Here is a 19,813-nt window from a genome sequence, read left to right on the forward strand (position 1 = left end):
TTCAAATTTATACTGACTTTTTGATCACCCGGTACATGAAAAAAGACCGAATATCCTGCCATCTTTCTTATAGCCTTCAGAAATGCATTTCCTCGTGCGTGGGGTGACCGAAAGAGGATAACTTACGTTGTCGGTTATATCCAAGGCGACGCACCTGTATGGGCGTATAATGAAGCCGACAGATGCGTCATGTACGAACAATTTGAGAGAGCCTTTTTATCTAAATTTTGGTCGCAATCTGTACAGGAATGACTTAGTAGGCAGATTGTGGATCCTGAAAAATTCAATCCTAAACACGGCAATTTGCGCCGGTATTTTGAGAAATATGTAAATATGGGACGTTTCCTTGGCGAACAGCTTGCAACGCGCGACGCCCTCCGCGGATTGAAGGCAAGACTACTGTTTAATATCAAAGAAAAACTTCTGCACATCCCAGACAACGACGCAGAGTATTTTCTCACAGTGCTCGATTTTGTTGATATGCTTTACGAGGACCAGCGTTCCGTACGGCGAAACAATTGCTACAATGTTTACACCAGCGCCATGCAAAATATGCAGGATAGCCAACCCAATTCCGGCGCTCAGGCTGCTGTCGGACACGCAAGCCAACAGAATCAACCGCTTTAAATGGCAAACGTATATACACAACAGAACCAACATGCTCAACACAGCACAAATAGCAATTATAAGACTTCTTATTCTACTGGCGGCAATCCAAATAAGAGACAGCACAACAGCAACTACAACAGTAATAATAATTATCAGAATGGTAACAAAATTTTTAAGAGAAACATAAATAACCATCAGTCACCACCAAACCAGCAACGCATCTGGAGTAACAACTACTACGCTGCCCAGTGTCAAAACTCTGCGACATCACCGCAGCAAAACAATAATACAGGCCAGTGGAAATTGCCGCCGCCGCAAATGCAAACTCGGAACTGGAATGCATCTACAAACCCGCAGGTGAGTCAAAACATGAACACGCAACGACCGCCACAGTTCGGAGACCGGAATAAACAATACCCAAGTGTAAAGCCTAGTTTACACGACGACATTGGGTTAGGCCACTCTTTGTATGGAATGAGTTGCACGCAGATGGTTTCATAATTGAAGCGTGCGCACGAATAACGCTGTATGGCACATTTTGACATTTCGTAGAATCGTGTGGAATAATGCTGTATACGGCAGTCTGCACCGCCTGCTGTTATAATTGACATGTTCACCGTCCGAGGGCAGCACTAAACAGCGACGAGACGCGCACAGTTTTCGCGCCTCTGCGCCAACAATGGTGTATGTTACAAGAATGGCGGAGTGCAGCAAGGTGACGCTTACCGCAAGTGGTTTGAAACGTGCAAATAATGCACGGAAAAGGAAAATTAACATTGGTAGTTGCCAGGATATTAAGAGGAAAAGGCTTCGTGATGCTAGACTGGAACATAAATCACGAAAAGGAAAGGTAGTTCCTGCGACACAGCCTCCAACACAGGTGAGTGGAAAAATGCTGTATGGGTTTTGTAAAAAGGTGTATGTCTTTAGAGAAGCATATGTGTCCTGTAAAGCGGCGACGTGCCCTGTAGAGTACATGGCTCTAATGACATGTTATGTGTATCTTCTGAAAATATTACAGTAAAAGTATGTAACGTGATTGAAATTAACTACAGTTCTGTAGTTATCATTGGCGAAAAAATAGAATACTCAGTCTGAGTAATGCTATATTATTAAAAGAGAATGTGAAATTTGATAATCTAGTCGAATATTAGGTAGTAATAGTGATTGTTTTCGTGATTCAGGATCGTGTATGCAATACAGAAGTGTGCTCAAAAGAAGGATGCAAGGACATAAACCTGGAAATGAAGTTAAAGCTGTACGAAGAATATCATGCCTTACCATACGATGAGCAGTCCATATACTTAATAAAATCCATGGAAATAGGCGTGCCAGCCAGGCGCAAGAGAGGTAAGACAGACGATACTTCGCGGAAAAAAACTACTTTCAAATACAAAGTTTACTCAAAAGAAGTGTGTCAAAAAACATTGCTTGACATATTCTCCATCACCCAACGAAGAATGCAGACTCTGCAACGTAAAGTAAAAGGTGGAATAACCACCTCCTAAAGACGGTAGAGGAAAACATTGCAATAGGCCACATGCCATATCAAATAACGACAGGGTTCTTATTCCGCAACACATATCGAGTTTTCCAAAGCAGATGAGCCATTACAGCAGGAATAAATCCTCAAAAGAATGTCTGCACCCCGATCTCAACCTCTGTAGAATGTATCGGTTGTTTACCGAAAAGTTTCCTGATAAGTTAATAAGCAGGTCACACTATCAAAGTGTGTTTCAAACAGATTTTAATATGCGTTTTGGTACACCTAGATCAGATACTTGCAGACTGTACGATTTGTTGTTTAACAAAATGATTGCAGCTTCAGATGAAATAGAACAGCACAAGATCGAAATTGAGAGTCAGTTGCATCATTCGTTGCAGACCAAGCATACAAAGCCCTAAAAAACGATACGGAAATGGATAAGAGGAATAACAATATACATGTTATATGTGTTGACCTACAACAGGTTTTACTTTGTTCTACATTGACTCATTCCACGGTCGTCGTATAATTTCACGATTCGTCGTATAATTTCACGATTCATGACGTTGGTACTGGAAACATCACCGTTAATTTGTAGGATGAATCCACCGCAAGGAGAGGTTCAGCAGAAATAGTTTCCTGTCTGCTTAAATTTGTGACGCACAAATATGATACGCTTAAGAAGGTATGGAACGAAAACTGATTGTTTGATCTGACCGCTGTATACACGGCGAAACCAGTATACATTTCAGTTTCGTAGTTTTGTGGGTTCCTGAGTCATGTCTGAAATCGAAGTTTTGGCAGCTGCACGTCGCACGAGTTGTGATGGAGGTAAAGCTTGTTTCGTGGAATCGCTGCATAAGAAACAAGTAAGAAACATGTTTCGATTCTTGACTGGACGACGAAAAGACGTCAGCTCGGTTGCTCAGCATCCCTGCTGAAGTAATTTGTAATGGAAGACCCAAGAAGTTCTTTTAATTATCTTAGTATGTCACCAGAACTGCTCACGTTTCCTCTAAATAGAGTTCATTATGCGATAAGGAATAAAGATACTTAAAGCGTGAAGCACTATTGCCAGATCTGAAATTACACATCACATTGCGTGCATTACAATCGAGAACAATCGGCATGCTATAAGATGCGGTTTTAGTTGGTGATGACGCTTTTTCATTAACTCCAATAATCATTGACATTAACAGTAATGCTTATTGACATTAACAGCAGTAATTATTCGAAGCAGGGCGCATTAAGAAGAGAATGGTTTGCAAACTACTCTCTTGGAGATAGATCTGTACAGTGGAAATATTTCAAAATTCAAACATATGTGAATAGGGAGCACCGTTGCGACGTTTTAAATAGATGAATACTGAATAAAGAATTCAGCTTCGTGATTTGTGTAGCCTTCCCTCTTGTCAACAATATTCCTTAAAAAAAAAGAGTCGACCAACTTGTACGATGGGATTTTAGTCTTGTAGACGAGAGCATTTTAACAGCTAGAATTACATTTGCTTGTGTTTTTCTTAATTCAGCTGCATATGTCCTCCTAATTCAATAAATTTTGCCCTGCAGCTCAGATATTGTCAAACTATCTATGTTCTGATCACACGTGATGGTCTTAGGAGCAGCAATATGTTGCTTATTTTTATAATCAGCAACACTGAAGTCCCACAAATACCTATGCAAAGCATAGATATCCAAAACGCGAACATTATTTTCCGTTCCCCACGTCATACATCAGTTTGTCTACACTCTACGAACACACATAACCTCTAAACTCATGCAACTAGTGTCACCGAAGTTGGAACACGCCGACACTGTTTAGTTTCACCGACGAGTTGCGCAAACGCACGGCGCGCATCGCAGTGACCGGTAGCGCAGTTGCCTAAAACCTAGTGTCGTCGTGTAAATTAGGCTTAAATATCATCGAAGTAACTAACCATACCCCATCTCCGGTTTTGCCTGCACCCACTACAAATGTGACGACGTGAAACGAAAAACAAGTTACTACTGTGCTCCAGGTCGTGGCTGTGGGAGAATTGGGGGGTAACTTCAATTTCAATTTGTTATTTGACACACCCACTTTGTAACGGCACAATGATCATGTACCTGACAGTTGTATGCAGCAGCTATTATTACTCATAAGGTATAATCATGACGAAAACTTGTCTGATGAACTGTTACAAGAGAACACACAATGTCGTTCATCGACCAATGGAATCGTTTTGGCCTCAACTACTGGTGTTGAGGGTGGTATTTCCACTACTATTATTCTGTACACAGGAGCGGCCGTTAGTGTCTTGTCCTATGATTTTTTCAAAGAAAGTGTGTGAGTTTCAACCTGTACCAGAGTATCCTGCCCAAAACTGTAAAGTTTTAACTCCCGTAGATAATACGTTTTCTAGAGTTAAGAAACAGATATCTGCAACAGTCAAGGCAGGTAATGGAATCGTACAATGGCCATTCCTCGTCGACCAAAACATGGTCTCTAATTGTATTTTAGGTTTAAATGTATTGTGCATGGAGGACAGCACTATTGACTTCTCCCAACTTAACTGTATACTTAGAGATAAGGGCAGCGAAATTTCAATTGATCTGGATACCAGGACTCTGAAGCACGATAAATATTGTACACGGTACAAGATTCAGTTAATACAGGACACTAATGACGTTGATACACAGACACACGCACCTGATGCCGAGATTGAGGACTTGAAAACTTTAATTAGTAATAAGTTATCAGAAACCACAGCTGTCACACATGGTGAATATAATGAACATAATGATGTTTTGTCCAAGTATGTACAAGTATTTAGCAAACGACCAGGTGTGATCAACACATATGTGTATAAAATAGAAGTTAAGCCTCACCACATTTTCTTCCACAAAACCTATAATGTTCTACTATGCCAACTACCTGCTGTGTGGCACGAGTTGAAACAAATGTTAGAGTGAAAAATTATCAAACCTTCCACGTCACCCTACTGAAGCCCTTTACTAGTTGTAAAGAAACCCAATGGGAATATCAGAGTTGTTTTGTGTGCTCGTGCAATTAATGAAATTATTTTATCTGTTCACACGAAACCTGAGAATTTAGAGGAGCAACTCCAGAAAATTTTAGATTCTAAGTATTGTTCTACTTCTACGATAGATCTGACCAGTTCGTTCTGACAAGTCCCAATCAGAATTCTAGAAAGTATGCTGCATTTATATTGGGGGGGGGGGGGGACCTATCAGTTTTTTGTCCTTCCCTTCGGTCTGAACGTCAGTTCAGGCGTGTTAATCACCACATTGTACACTGTACTTGGTGATGAATTGGTTAAATCAGTTACTCACTACATTTATGACCTGCTCATAGCTAGTAACACTTGGTATGAACACATTGATACTTTCCAAAAGATTCTATATAAATTCACACAAGCTGGAGTGACAGCTAATCTCAAAAAGTTGAATTTTTCTTGCAATAAAAGTAAGTATCTTGGACATATTATTAAAGCTGACCCAAGTAAGTTAGACACATTCAGGAATTTTTCTAGTGCATGGACTAGAAAGCAGTTGAAATCATTCCTTGGATTTTGTTCTTTCTTTCGACGATTTTTACCACTCCAACTTTTAAACAGCAAACATATATGGACTCTACTCAAAAATAATCAGATATGGATTGGTCTGACCAGTGTCAGAAAGACTTTGATAGTATTAAGCATTCTCTGATTAACACAAACATTTTGGATCACCCTGCTTTTGATTAAGATTTTTGTATGACATGTGACACCTCATTCTATGGCTTAGGCTGTTGTTTGTTTCAAGTTGTAAAGAATGGAGAACAAGAACATTTGAAAATTATTAGTTTTGCGAGCCGCACACTTCGTGAACGTGAACGCACATACTCTACGATAAAACTTGAAACACTCTATAGTGTGGACCTTTAAGAAATTCAATTATTATTTGTATGTTAAGCACACTAAAATTTATACTGACCATCAAGCTCTCACATTTCTATTAACATGTAAGCTTGTACATCTGAGATTATCACATTGGGCTTTATCTTTGCAAAACTATTCCTTTGAAATTGTATATATTAAGGTAAAGACAACATCATTGCTTAAGCTTTGTCCCATCTGCCTCAAGGCTTGAATGAATGTAACTCTGATGTGGAGAATGTGAATGATTACCGAATACTTCTTATGCTGGATAAGCTATATCACCAGTATTATATCGACTTATATAGAAATATGTCAATGTTGCAGAAATCTGACCCTCGATGAAATAAGGTAAGAGTTTGCCTCACAGATCAACCTGATCATCCTCTGTCCAACCGATATTTGATACATAATGATGTGTTATTTTATCGCCGTCATCCTGAAGCCACTACTTGGTATGTATGTGTTCCTAAGGATTATGAATGCAACCTAATTTGGCACACACATTTTGTTTGGGGTCATTATGGTACCAAGAAGTGCCAAGCAAAGCTTAGTACCTACTGTTACTTTAGCAATATGAGACATAAGATTCACTGTATACTCAAAATATGCACGATCTGTCAAAAATCTAAACCGCCGAACTTGTCTAAGAAGACTGATTTGCATAAGAATTTTTAATTACATTCTGGAAAATAACACCTGGGGTAGTGAATCAAGTGGTGACATCAACACGAAGTTTGACTGATTCCTTGAAAGCTACAAACACTGCTTCGATGTTGCCTTTCCTATAAAAAGAGTCAAAACTAAACATAAAACCAAAACATGGGTTACACAGGGGATTAGAAAGTCATTACACACTCCCAGAAAGTTAAATAAATCAGCCAGGAAGAATGTAGCACTGCAAGCACATGTGAAATGTTATAGAAGCCTGTACAAGAAAGTAATAATTGCAGCTAAGAAGCTTGCTAATGATTCATATATTGAGAAAGGTAACAACAAAATAAAGTCAACTTGCGAGGTAATAAATAAAAATTTAGGTAGACAAAAGAAAAGATAACATCTTTGTCATTAAAAGTGGGGGTAAAACTGTTAAGGACCCACTTCAGAGTGCCAACATATTTAACAAACATTTCACAAATATAGCCATAAATTTAATTAAAACTAAATGTAATTCCAATAGCAAGGTAAAAATCACCATGAATGACATGACAATGTTCCTTTATCCAGTAACTGAATCAGAGGTACCAAATGCTATAAATAAGTTAAAAAATAAAATGTCATGTGGGTGTGATGGGATTCCTGAAAAAGTCATTAAGCAAAGTGCAAGAAACATAGCCTCACATCTCACTGAAATTATAGATGAATCTTTTAAGACAGGGGTGTTTCCATCAAAACTTAAAAATGTCAACTATAAAGCCACTTTACAAGAACAGTGATAAATATGATGTTAGTAACTTTAGGCCTTTATCAATGTTGTCAGGTTTCTCAAAAATAATAGAAAGGATATTGTATCATAGAATATACAAATTTCTTACTAAGAACAGAATATTGGTTAATGCTCAAAATGGTTTCCATGAAAATAAATCAACTGAAATAGCTATCTTCAATTTTTTGCAACTTGTTCTAAATTCCATAAATAGAAGGGAATAAAATTGTGGATTGTTTTTAGACTTATCAAAGGCCTTTGATGTCATCGATCATAAGTTACTGCATAGGAAGTTATATGCCTATGGGATACGTGGAGTTGCCCACAAATGGTTTGAATCATATCTGTCGGACAGGTATCAGAAGGTGGAGACAAGCCATGCAGATAGGACATATTCATCAAGATTCGAGAGAGTTTTGTATGGAGTACCCCAGGGATCTGTACTAGGGCCATTACTGTTTTTAATATTTATCAATGACCTATCAAGTCAACTATCTGAAGCAGAGGCAGTACTGTTTGCTGACGATACAGGTTTGTTTGTTAAAAGGAAAAAGTCACATTAGCAACAGACAAAGCAGACAGGTGTTTTAATGAAAACAGACTAATTGTGAATGCCAAAAAAAACAATGTGGATCAACTTCAGACATATTACAAATAAAATAAAAACTAACCTTACAGTAGAACTGGGTAGGTGTAAGATTGAAAAAAACTAACCTTACAGTAGAACTGGGTAGGTGTAAGATTGAACAAGCATCATACAATAAATTCTTGGGAGTATGGTTTGATGAACACTTAAGATGGGAAAAGCATGTAATATCATTGAACAAGAAATTAAGTCAAACATGTTATATACTTAGTATGCTTAAAAGCTCATGTAATATTAAAACAGTGTTATGTGTTTATTTCTCATTCATGCACAGTTTATTAAGAATGGTGTACAGTTTTGGGGGAACAACAGTCTGACGAAACATTCATTTAGACTATGAAAGAAGGTAGTCAGAATAATAAAAGGTGTAGGATATAGAGACTCTTGTAGGCATGCTTTCAAAGAATTAAAAATCATGACACTACCATCCTTATACATATATGAAAGCATATGTTTCTTAAAAGAACACAAGGAATTCTCTACATTAAACAGAGAATTTCACAACTACGAAACGAGGAATAGGAATGATTTCCACAGAGAAATTCGTAAAACAGCTATGTATCACAAAAGTGTACTATACCAGCCCAAACTTCTCTACAGTGCTCTCCCCAAAGAACTAAAAATAATACAAAAACTGCACATATTTAAAAGAGAATTAAAAAACATGTTATTGAGCAATAGTTTTTACAGTATGGAAGAGTTTATGAATCATTGACAATAAAAGCGCAGTTAATATTTCCCTGATATAATAAATATGTGTAATTGCTCACATTTAAATACTTGCTGTTTCTATGAAAGTGTGAAACAGTCTTAATGTAAGAATGGAAATAATTTTTGATGTGAGAATCACTAGCTTTTTTTGAATGTTGTTATCCTACTTGTATATTTTTATGTTAATGTTCTTATAGTTCTTGTTGTGGACTGACAAGACAGCCAGTCCACAGTGAGGGTAACCGAAAGGCACGCGCTTAAACTCACGCAGGCTGGCGTGAGGTTTGAAACAGGATACGTAATGAATGCTATAAAGAAAAGTACGTAGCTGCTGGAATACTTAACTTTAATCCCAATTGGTGAACATTGGTCTTGTTACTGTACATGCTTCATTAGATACATAGCAAAGGATAAGTGGCGCCTTGCTAGGTCGTAGCAATTGACTTAGCTGAAGGCTATGCTAACTATCTTCTCGGCAATTGAGAGCGTAATTCTCAGTGAACCATGGCTAGCAACGTCGGCTGTACAACTGGACCGAGTGCTAGTAAGTCTCTCTAGACCTGCCGTGTGGCGGCGCTCGGTCTGCAATTACTAGCAGTGGCGACACGCGGGTCCGACATGTACTAATGGACTGCGGCCGATTTAAAGCTACCACCTAGCAAGTGTGGTGTCTGGCGGTGACACCACAGTTCTATTAAAATTGTAATGTCTAAGTGACAAGTAAATTCAATTATAAATTTTCATGTACATGTATTTTAAATTGTAATGTTTATTGAGAAGTCCTATGTCATTTTGATGATGTACAAAGACGCTAATAAACTGAATTGAATTGAATTGAACTGTATTCTACCCAGTAAACTTATATAAATTGTAAGTTGTGACATAAGTGGTTCACATTCCACAAGCTGTGGTGGTGTGAAACATATTCTTGCATTTTACGATTTATTTTCCAAGTAAGTTAAATGGTATGCTATAATATCTACTACTGCCACTGCCATCATTCATCGTTTCTCATGTGACTACATTCCTCACATGGGAAAACCAAAAGCAATTTTATCCGACAATGCTGCATACTATACTAGGTACAAGTGGCGTAAATTTCTCAAAGACAATAGTATTAAGAGTACTTTTATCTTCAGATATAGTCCCCAGTGTAATCCCACTCAACGTATGTTCCATGAGGTTAACAGATTTATCAGAACCTAGATTTCTACCAAACATACCAATTGGGTAACATATTTGTCTTTATTTGATGATGTACGCAACAACATCAGTGTCAATGAAACTCCATACACTCCTAATGAGCTCATGTTGGATCGCAAAGAAGACAACGAATGGACAAAGCTGTTACCAAAACTTTCTTTTCAGCAAACAACACATGACGAAAAGTTAAGGGAAGCCTATGCGAAACTGACTGCGGAAGCCAAAATTAGGAACAAAACTTATGCATGCACTATCAATTGGAAGCAGGAATTTAAAGCTGGTACGTTAGTGCTTTTGCATACTCATCATAAGTCGTCTGCTCTTCAGCGGTGCAATGCGAAATGGCATCTGCTGTGTGACGGTCCTTTCGTTATTGTCAGCATTCCGCATATTGGTGCATATCTGCTGCAGCATCCTAAAACAAACAGAATTATTGGACTACACGCTCACCGTGATCTTAGAGTATACCATGCTCAACAGTAAACACATCTATGTATCATCCTTAAGTTATACACAGCTATCAAATACACGAACCTCACAGTAATTCTGCAGAGAAGCTATGTAGTATGAGAGTTTTATTTCAGCTATTTCTGTCATCAGCAGAAAGAAGAGATTCGTTTTTGCCTAATACTTACAGCAGCCACTTAAAATTTAAAGCTAGTTTTGTATTAACTTTTATACACGTGTGAAGAATATATATTTTCAGCTTATGAGACTGATTATCTGCACCATCAGTCTTCGACTACTGACGACTGATTGATTTGAGTACTTAATCATTCTACACCCTTACACTTTCACCTTGAAACTGACTAGATATGCATCTCACCCTTGAACACACACACTTACGAGTAGCTAAGGCCATGCTCCCACTGTACACTAAACATATCGGGTGAAAAAGTTCAAACGATCATACACACTCGTGATTGCGTAGAGTGTGCCATCTGCTGCTGGGCTCTCAACCACACCACATTGCAGAGAAACAGCTGTGCTGCACCTGTCAAACGCATCGACAGTTAAGCACCAGTCTTGCAGTATTCACGCACCTGCCATATCAGATGCTCAGGGGCTAGAGAGGGTATCACAGTGGCTGCCCAGCCATCAACAGATCAATTTACATGAGGGGGAATAATTGTCCAGTGGAAATGCTCACCATATTGAATCTTCTCACACAACACACGTCCGCTTCCCTCGCCACTCTACCAACATACTGGCTAGTTCACTATTCAGCTATCCAGAGGGCGCTGCAAGGGCTGTTGCTGGGAATTATCCCCACAGCTGTGGGCAAAAGCCGACTAGTTTCTAGATGGAGTCTTTGCTTTGTACTCACCTTTGTCTGTAGGCTAAACTAATCTGCAACTTCCGGTCAACATAGGCTTCGCGCCCACTTGTGCCACTGGTTGCGGCACACTGCGAGACAAGCTGCAGCGGCTTGGATGGACAGTTCTAATTGCAATTCCATAGACTCTTCCCAATTTAAAAAATCTGCTCTACTGAATTCATGGCTTGCAGCTAATAGGCTACTTCTTAATGCAAAAACGACTGTAGGTCTAACATTTCATACAGTCCAGAACAATAATCCCACTGTCCCAACTACACAAATAGGTGGAAATAGTTTTTAACTGTAAAATCCATTTCTGGACACTCTAAGCCGGAAAAGGCACACTAACCGCTTAGCTACCTAGCTAAGTAAAGTATGTTTTATTCTTCTGTCTGTCAGGGAAGTGACTAGTATAAATATCCTAACGTCAGTGTACCATGTTCTTTTTCACGCAATCCTAACATATGGCCTTGTATTCTGGGGTCACAGTTCAGAGCCCAATGAAATATTTAAGCTCCAAAAGAAAGCTGTCAGGATAATGTTATTTAAAACGCAGAGAGACTCGTGTAAACAATTATTCCACAAACTAGGTATTCTTCCACTTCCATGCCAGTACATATTGGAGATACTAAGTTTTATCAAGCTAAATATTGGCAGCCTGAAGCGGAATCTGGACTGTCACCTGCATATCACTAGAGGGAAATGCTTGCTGACGCAGTTTCCCATTCCACCAAATTATATGCTGACAGTGTAAAATGTGTGGGGATTAAACTTCATAATCGTCTACCACTAAACATGAAAAGCATCAACAGTCCAACACATTTTAAAATAAGGCTTAAATCGATATTATTAAAATACTCTTTTTATAACTTACATGAATATTTTGAATGTTATTTTTCTATTAATATATTTGCACATTTATCTTTCTGTACCATAATTTATCTTCAAAAATGTAAATTTCAGTTAGGTCTAACCGACTGTAAAAATTGATCTACTTGTATGTTCTTGTTATATTTATATAGTAAATCTTAACTACTGAATAAATTATGTAATGCTTATCTGTACTTAATTTGATTTTAAATGTATCCACAAATTTTAATTTTAATTAGGCCTTGTTGACCTACATTTGAACAACTTCTGAATATACTATTACTATATACTGTGATCTATAACTATCATACAATTCTGCAGGACTTGGTGTATTTAATTTGGTGTTACGTATTTCCTAAATGTTAAACAATTATAATGACTTGTCCCATATCATGAACACACAAAGTGATTCAGTGGATCAATAAAGAAAGACTAAAGGAATGAATGAATTCTTCGATATCAAATGACAGTCTATAAATATCACACTCTACATGTCCTGATCGCCTTTGTTATGTTAGAAATACGATAGTGCAATGGTGCCGAGGTTGTTGGCAACACAGTCTCTTTCTTTCTCTTTGTCTCTTCTCATTGTTTTTGTAACATCCAGCAGAATAAAACTACAAACTATAAAAACTTTGCTAACGTCACCCGGTAGAGAACTCGATAAGATATCACCACCTCTCTCTTTTCTGATATATCCTGCATGTTGACATAGAGCACATTAAGTATACATGTATTGGTCCATTGGAGCAGGTGGCCAGTGATTGAAGTTTCTTGTGCAGACCTGTGCAAAGTTTTGTCGCCCGCTCTGTAGGAATACCATAACCCACAGACTATCAGTCACAAAAGAGGGCTTCTGTGTCGTTCTTTCTGAGTCACGTGCAGCTCGCGGTCATGCCGTTTATTGCTCGTCATATTGTTTTTATGGTTCTGTCGCCTCGTTTTCTTTTAATTCGATTTACTGGCATCACTAGGTTGCTGGTTTGCTTGCCCATGAGTGGCAGCAACAGCGCTTATCGATAAGTGCACTGTCGTACTATCTCTGGAGCGACCGCTAGTATTTACGGGTCGTTGTGTGTCGGGAGATCAGTCGGGGGACCAACCGCCAGTGAGGCACGGACAGCCAGTACTCGCCGACCGCTGGCGACACACACGTACTGTGCGACGTCAGGAGACTGGAGTGGGAACGACCGCTGGTTGGTCGTTCGGTCGATCGTCTCACCGGGTGACATGAGTTTGGTCTTTTGACCGTTTCTGGGCCTCGTCAGTTGGTCGTCTTGCCGGCCATGGGTTGGTTCCTTCCTCGTGCAGAGATGTCGTCGCCGATGGGCAAGACTTACCTCTGCATGGGGGGTCCAAGCCAGTGTGCCCGGGTCGCCATATCTCCGAGTTCCGAATGAACATAGTGTTGAGTCGGGTTGGAGCTACAGTGATCTCCGAACAGCCAAGAATCGCCCGACCGCTGGCAGCGTGCACGTGTGGTCAGAGTTGTGAGGAACTAGCTGCGAGAGCTGCAAAGTTCGTCGCCCACCGAACCTGGATACTGGAGTTGAGTAATCATTTAACCTGTTACGAAACCCCAACTGCTGTGACATCTCTTCATTCATCGCCGGTTGTTGCTTCCTGGGATGTTCCTGCAAGCAACAACGTATGGTGTGCTGGAGTCGGCAAATTTTGCAGCTGTCTTCCTGTACGGTGTTTAACTATTGAAATGATTGTAACTTCTTAGTGAAGTGGACCAGCGGTATCTTCTGCCTTATGGCCATTAACGATCCGGTTACCTGCACTGGTCGTTAGCATAGTTTTCTGGTAGTGTGTTTTGCTCGCCACGTTGATGCTGTACAGCATGGTGTGTAGTTCGACAGCTTGATGTTGTTCTCCTTTTTTTTCTTTGAGTGGTTATTGTGCCTTGAATGTGGTTAGATGCCAATTATCAAGACGTAGTGCTGCTCCGATCTTCGTCCTCGGTGATATTTTCGGTTGTTGTGCCGTTGGTTGGGTGGAAGGGAATTAATTAGGTTGTTGGTTGGTTCTTCAGCCATCCCTCGGTCTTGCTGCTACCCGATTATTTAGTGTTACGCTTGGCTGCCTGTCTCACCTAACCTGTTGTTAGAGTTTCCTCCCCAGGCCATCCCATGGAACACTTCTGAGCACCACTGTTCTGTTGTTTGGGATTGTGATTTTCTTTTGTCTCAAGTACTCTGCAAGACCTTCATCCATGTATTAATTTAGTTTGTTTTAATATTCAGTAAGTGGCCTTCAGCTGAACCTTATGTGAAATATTTTAAGATTAGGCTTTCAGCCTACTTAAAATTTGAAAGGTTTTTGTCTAAAACATTTTAAAATTTCCTTACTGGAGTTCTTGTTATCCAGGCCTTATACCCTCAGTTCTTCTATTTTGTAAATAAGGCCTTCAGCCGTGTATATTCCTAAACACTATTTTAATAACTTGTGTTCTAGCCTTCAGTTGTATTGTTTCTGAATTCTTTTAAGGGGCATGTGTGATTAATTGTTTTTAGCCAATAAAGTTTGTATGTTTGTACAACTAGCAGCAACTGATTTGGGCCCCTTTTCACAACCTGATCCGCTCTGTCTTGCTACCACCCAGATTTCACTTTCATAAGTAATTTGACACATGGTTGTTCTGCTGTAACGTATCCAAGAAGTGTATGACTACAGCTTTGAACACCACCAGGTGCTTTGTTTGCAACACAGTTATCATTTTCTGTATCATTGCTAAACTACCCCCTCCATTACCTTGTGGGGGTCATATACATGTGGATATAATGTGAACCCTGTTACAGTGCCTACATCACATGACACAAACACTGCATCTTAGTGTAGGAAACAGCCATCAGCAGAGAGGAGGTGCAAAAACTATGTTCCTTAGCTGTAACATTTTTTAAATTTTGTAAGATTTTATTATGGTTTACCTGCCCCCTATGTGGATGGGAGTCACAAAGTAATCTCACGTTCATAAGATAAAGTCAAAGATTCAAAGATTGCCCTCTATTTTGAAATGAGCTACTCCGTTTTTTGGACCTATCGGTTAAGGACCTTGAGCGAAATTCTAAGATGGCCTCTCTGTTGGCAACTCGTAACTCTTTGTCTGTATTTAACCAACCCTCCACGAAATATTGTCTCTGATTTAATGTGGAGCTGACCAGAAGTAGGATGGTACTATACCCGATACAGTCGATGTCTCATGAAGGAACAGAGTGAGCTGAGTTCCACGAAATAAATAAATTTCGGTATTTTGCTTTTGTAAAGACTATAACAAGTGTCCCAGACTTGTACTAAACGACGCTAGTGATGTAGACCAGTGTTCTGATTCCAATACTGTAACTGCAGCTCTGCGAAGACTGTTCTGTACAAATCTTACTCATATTACCTACCCAATTACACACGATCTCTTTTGATGCCTACATGCAGAGAAGTATAGCAACCCTTGTTGGCATGTCGTAGATATGAGCCTGATACATTTGAGAGTACTGTGGTGATACAACAGACGATTAAGAAGAAGAAGAAGAATTAATGTATGATTTATGCACAATGGAGCTCCAGACAGAAGGTGTTTGAGACATTTTATGTAACTCTCTTGTGCTATTAGTTCTGTAGAATTGTTGTAGTGTTTGGGTTCCACACTGAGAAGGTACTGGGAAGACAGAAATAATCGTAGTACATAAACACATACTCCTAAGGCTACACGTTTTTACACATAAGCATGCTCTAACGTTAAAGCAATGTGGTTTATGATATGTTAGTCGTGTGGAATGAAATGCTGTTAATACTCCAATGCAGGAATCATATTTGCAATATATGACAAGCATTCATCCTGCGAGTTTTCTATCCCATTCGCTATTGCGAGAAACTTTAAGATGATAAAATTACTACCCTCTACACCAAAGGAAAGAAAACGTGGATTCTTTGTGATCCACGCACTAAATAGCTTTCCGGAAGAATATAGCGCCCATTGTTCACATCTGATTATGGTTCAGAAATGGTGCTATGCTCACATCACTCCTATAAAATGATCGTCAGCAACAGAAAATGCATGAAACAATAACATCTTAGGAGGAAGTAGACAAGTGCATAGCAGCGGTGTTTGGCATGTGAAATTACATGCCACGCTGCTCTGTGAACTGAACACAGTCTCTTCTACACATGACATCTGTCAAGCAAATGTATACACAGGGATTGCAAATCCCTGTTACTAACTTAGAATCAAGGTAGTTATGAAACTGTAGACTCAATTTATATCCAAGATGGGGGATGGGTTACTCTGCATACATCGTTTGTCTAGAGGAGGGTGGCAAAATCATCGGTTTGGTAGACATGGTTCATCATACATGCATTGGAAGTCCTCTTCTGACTGTGGTATGGAGAGGTTTGCTGTTAACGAATGCAGATAGATCGGCTCTAAGTCACACACAGGACATGCCGCTGTATACAAGTCGAAAGTAGGTTATACCACACAACTGATACACTCCGAGAGAACAACAGAAAAATGGTTGAATGTGTGATAAATGACCTTCTGCAACACCTCCCTCTTTCTAGAATGCATCATCAGTCTACCATTAAATCATACATCGTTACAACCCCTCTTAACCGATTACTTCATCTACTTTCTATCGTCCTTTAATGCACATCCACATCAATTTAGAGGCAGATGGTTCTCTTTTACAGGAAAGCATCAAAGACAGCAGTTAACTCGTATGTATCCCTATTATCTCAATAGACATACAAAAGAGCGATGTTAAAAACCATGCAACAGCTGTTCTGTAAGGTATTTGTTAGCTGACACCGCATGATTGTGATTGTTGGAGAGTACAGAGAAGCAAATTGTAAATACTTTTTGTTACCCCAAAACACGTTAACAGTCTTGCACAGGGTCAAACGTGCGATCCATTCTGTGGTTGTATATTGCAGCCCCCAAGCTGGTAATACAGTACTTTTTAGCAACAGACACTTTACAAAAATCTGTTAGTTGGTTGCCGATACCATGGGGTCACAACAGGGCTTGTGATCCTAAATATATAAATTTATTACTCTACATTTGGTGGTCAACCACATTAAACAAACTGTTCCAGCCGCCTTATCTCTGCCCACGAAAAATGACTGTTCCCCTGGTTCCCAGTGCTTCCATGTCAACTATTCCACACATACCTCTTGCTGTCACATACACACACGTTCGCATGTACAAGAATTTTCCTGCACCAAGCATACATGTAAATACTCCTCATTCTCCCTCAGTTTCCCCTCATTTTGGCTTACTTATCCTCAGTCTATACATATTTCCAATCAGTTTTTGTAATTTTACTGAGGCCATTGAAATGCCCTCTGAAAAGCTGAATAGTGAATTAGCAATATGCTGGTAGAGCGGCGAGAAAAGCGGACTTGTATGTTGCATGAGAAGATTCAATATGGTGAGTGTTTGCACTGGACAATTATCCCCCCCTCATGTAAATTGATCGGTTGATGGCTGGGTGGCCACGGTGATAGATTAGATTAGATTTACTTTCGTTCCAATTGATCCATAGTGAGGAGGTCCTCCAGGATGTAGAACATGTCAGAAAAACAACAATACATGGCAAATATTTACACCTAAAACAATAAGCTAATGTACCATTCCACAGGTCCCAAGTGGAATGATCGCCATTTCTTAATGAACACTATATGAAAGAGTCATTTTACAAATACTAATGCAGCGAATCTAAAATAAAAAAGTTTTTTATTTATTTATAAGGTAATAAACGTGCAATACAATTACTATAATACTTACTTACAATGAACACATTACTGCACTGAAATGTTGCAGAAGTTAGATTGTACTTACATACATACACACACACACACACACACACACACACACACACACACACACACATACACACACACATTTACAATGATCACATTACTGCACTGAAATTGTGCAGAAATTATAATATCACACACACAAATCAGTTAGTTCTACTGAGAAATTCATCAATGGAGTAGAAGGAGTTGACCACCAATTAATCCTTTAGGCTTCTCTTAAACTGAATTTCATTGATTGTTAAGCTTTTTATATCTGCTGGCAAGATACTCTCTCCGGTCACTGAGCATGTGTTATGGCAGCTGTACGAGTACTGGAGATTGGTGCTTAACTGTCGATGTGGTCAACACGTGCGGCACAGCTGTACCTCCGCAAGCTGTTGCAGTTGCGAGCCCGGCAGTGGACAGCGCGCTCTTCACAATCATCAGTATTTGTGATAAGTTGGATTTTTTCTCCAAAAATGTTTAGTGGGAGCGTTGTGGTGAAGGAGGATACTCGTGTTGTCAAATGTCGGTGCATACAAGACCTCAGGTATATTTAGCACTATTTGTGGCGGAAATTTAATTACTTGATTTGAAAAATGTTCGTGTGTGATTCTCTAACGTTGAAAATATATTTTTACTACGGAGAAGAGTGACAGTGGCAGGAAGCTAGTCTGGAATTTCCCGATAAACATAATGCCGCCATTTGATGCTTTGTTTGGGGCCGTGAGATCAAAGGAGGCCAACATCTGGTCCGTGGTCGGAGGTATTCAGCATCATGATCTGTAATTAGGACACTGGTCGGTTTCTGACCTATATGGCTGCGCCCAGGCGACACAGACATGCGTGGGAGACCCAGGCAGCGGCCAGTATACCGCACTTCATTCCATTCCTCAGTGGTTACACTTATTACGACATGGGAAGCGGGGTTGTGGGGTGCAGACGTGAGCTCTACCAAAGTGGGGAATAAAGAATATGCGTGAATATATTATTGAGGCATCAAGGGATCACCAATTTAGTATTGGAGGGCAGCGTGGAGGGTAAAAATCGTAGAGGGAGACCAAGAGATGAATACACTAAGCAGATTCAGAAGGATGTAGGTTGCAGTAGGTACTGGGAGATGAAAAAGCTTGCACAGGATAGAGTAGCATGGAGAGCTGCATCAAACCAGTCTCAGGACTGAAGACCACAACAACAACAACAACATATTATTGACACTTCTTCTTCTCCACCACAGACAGACTCTTTTTCCTGCCAACTTTTTCTTGGGGGAAGGGGAGGGAAGGGGTGAGGGGTGGGGGATGGAACGTCCTCTGGTGGTGGCATTGTGCACTAACTCAGTCGATCCCTGCGTGTCAAGGTGAGCACACACACAAAGATTTTCCAACAAGACGACACCTCCAATCTGCAGCAATGTAATTACATAATTAGGACATAGTTTCTGGATGTGACCTTTTCTCTAGTGAAGTCCAACTCCTGAAAATAGAATTTTATAAATAAACAGTATATCCTTTGCTATGTAATTAACATTGACTTAAATTTCATACCATGAGATCCTTCTTCTCCAGCACAGACTGAGCCCTTTTCCTACCAATTTCCAGATGGAGGAGGTGAGGGGGTATGGGGGATGGAATATTTCCCATAACAGAAGGAGTTAATTTATTTATCGATTTAATTAATTAGTCAGTTAATTTAATATCAAGAGTGTGCTTCTATCAGCGAGGGGGAGAGGAAAGGGGTTGGGGATTCCTGATAAAAGGTGAGGGGGGAGGGGGGAGAGGGATAGGGTAGGGGTTTCTCAGGAGAATGAATTATTCCCCCGTGTCATAAA

General features: G+C 39.7%; 1 long non-coding RNA gene across 1 annotated transcript in view; it reads right to left on the reverse strand.

Annotated features, from left to right (window-relative positions):
- Positions 1-19,813, reverse strand: part of LOC124804656 — a 110,058-nt gene that overhangs the window by 19,409 nt on the left and 70,836 nt on the right. Inside the window, exon 5 of the long non-coding RNA XR_007017365.1 lies at positions 10,301-10,413. This is a non-coding gene — a long non-coding RNA (uncharacterized LOC124804656). The remainder of the gene's footprint in view (positions 1-10,300; positions 10,414-19,813) is intronic.

Source organism: Schistocerca piceifrons, chromosome 7 (genome assembly GCF_021461385.2).
Source record: "Schistocerca piceifrons isolate TAMUIC-IGC-003096 chromosome 7, iqSchPice1.1, whole genome shotgun sequence".
Lineage (NCBI taxonomy): Eukaryota > Metazoa > Arthropoda > Insecta > Orthoptera > Acrididae > Schistocerca > Schistocerca piceifrons.